A 2,500-nucleotide genomic window follows, 5' to 3' on the forward strand; every position below is an offset into this window, starting at 1 on the left:
TATAGAAAAAAGAGAAGAAAGAAATATGCCATTGAGGTAATCCAAGAATCGATACATGCAAACAAAATTTCACTCTTCGTATGCGGACATATTGGGTCCTCAGCGCAACCTCTTTCCAACCTGTCTCTCCCTCTTCCTTCCTACCCCCCCCCCCAATACACACGGTTCCTCCCTCCTCCCCCAACTCACCCTTTCCTGCTACATCACCCCGTTTATATCCTTCCTTCTCCCTCCCTCCAGCCACATTGTTTTTTTCCCTTCTCTCCCACCTCCCTATTCCTCCCTCCCTCCTTCCCATTTTTCCCTTCTTCCAATCACCCCCTTCCTTCTACCCCCCAACCCCTTTCCTCTCATATCATTCCTCTTATTCCTCATTTCCCTCCTTCCTCCTCCCTCCACTTCTGTTTCTCCCTTCCTCCTCCCTCCAACTCCTTTTCTCCCTTCCTCCTCTCCCTTCCTTGCTACCTAACCTCCTTTTCCTTCCTCTATCCATTACAACCGTGCTTTGTCCCTTCCCTTAAACCCGCTTCCTTCCTCCCTAATCCTCTTCTTCCAACCTCCAACACTCTCCTCCCTCCCTTTCTCCCAATCGTCTTCCCTTCCTCCTCGCTTTTCGAAAACCTCTACCTCTTTCCTCCCCTCCCTCCCTCCCCATCTCCCCTCCCTTCCTCCCAATCGTCTTCCTTCCTCCTCGCCTTTCGGAGACCTCACCCTTTCCTCCCCTTTCCCCCGCCCCATCTCCCTCCCTTCCTCTTCCCTCCCTCCCCACCCCTCCAAACACACTCACTCTGCACCCCATCCGCCATTCCGTGGTCGAAAATTGAATTTTGATCCGCATAAAACCCTTATTTTCTCCCCCTGTTCAAACTACAATTCAAAAATACCCGCCCTCGATTTTTCTGTTGATGATTGCGCTGCAGAAGAGAGATAAGAGTGGAAGATGCACGCGCCCGTAAAGCTCAATCCCCCTTGACATAGAGCGGGAAAAGCTCTCTTATGGGCTTTAGGGAAATTGGTCATATGAGCCAAGTGTTCGGCAAGTACTGAGAAATCTGATCTCCCTTCCCCTGAATAAAAGAGTTCAGAAAGAGGTATTTGCCCTTGACTATTATGTATATATGTATATGAATAGATAAGTAATATGCATTAATATATCTACATATATATTGAGAGGCATAGCATTCATGCATATATATAGATAGAGAATGATGGTTATATAGAGAGACAAAGATAGATAACTAGACAGACACAAATTGTGTGTGTGAATACATACATACATACATACATACATACATACATACATACATACATACATACATACATACATACATACGTACAAACATACATACATACATACATACATACATACATACATACATGCATTACATACAATACATATATATTTATATTTGTGTGTGTGTATGTGTGTGTACAAATGTTTGTATGTATGTATGTAAGTGTATGTATGCGTATATCTATCACCTACATATCTACATGTACATGTATGGTATGCAGACATGTATGCATGATGTGCACAACACATGCATATACGAGAAGAGTAGAACTGCGTGCGTCGTGCAATTTATCTCACATACGCAGGGCGAATCCGTCCTATTCGAGCGTGACGTCATCTTGTCCACTTTTTGCGTATTGTCTCTTTTATCTTCCTTTGCCCCATTTTCTACTTGAGTTCTCTCCCCTGTTCTATAGTCTCCGCGTTATTTTTTTCCTTCTCTCTCTCTCTTGTTGCTTCGCTTCTATTCATCAACAGATTTAGAGGACCTTTTCTTTTGGGTTGACGTGGGTGGCTTGTGTTCGTTGGCGTTTGTGTGTCTGTCTGTCTGTTTGTCTGTCTGCTTGCCTTTCGTCTGTCAGTTTGTTTGTCTGTATATCTGTATGTCTGTCTATATATCCATATCCATATATATACTTTTATATATATATATATATATATATATATATATATATATATATATATATATATATATATATATATATATATATATATATATATATATATATATATATATATATATATACATATATACATGTATAGACAGGGGGGCAGAGAGAGAGACAGAGGCTGACAGAGACAGCGAGAAAGAAAGGGAGGAAGGGTGGCTATAGCTACGAACACGTTTGTTTTTATTGTGTTCAATACATATTCCGCTTTCTTTCTATTCTCGTTTTTTCTACCATTTTCTCTTTCTTTCCTCAAATTGAATATCCTTTCTCTCCTCTCTCTCTTTCTTTCCTCAAATTGAATATCCTCTCTCTCTCCCTGTCCCTCTCTCTCTCTCTCTCTCTCTCTCTCTCTCTCTCTCTCTCTCTCTCTCTCTCTCTCTCTCTCTCTCTCTCTCTCTCTCTCTCTCTCTCTCTCTCTCTCTCTCCTCCGCCTTTCACCTTCAACCAAAAACCCTTCTCATTCGCCCTCCTTCGCATTTCCTCCAGTAACTCCATTTCGAGTCCCGCCCAAGACCTCCTCCTCGAACGACAAGCC

The 2,500-nt window shown here is 42.4% G+C and overlaps 1 protein-coding gene across 13 annotated transcripts in view; it reads left to right on the top strand.

Annotated features, from left to right (window-relative positions):
• LOC113820267 (EGFR adapter protein) overlaps positions 1–2,500 on the top strand; it is a 726,452-nt gene that overhangs the window by 446,317 nt on the left and 277,635 nt on the right. The gene's annotated exons all lie outside the window — the stretch shown is intronic.

Source organism: Penaeus vannamei, chromosome 14, assembly GCF_042767895.1.
Source record: "Penaeus vannamei isolate JL-2024 chromosome 14, ASM4276789v1, whole genome shotgun sequence".
NCBI classification, from domain to species: Eukaryota; Metazoa; Arthropoda; class Malacostraca; order Decapoda; family Penaeidae; genus Penaeus; species Penaeus vannamei.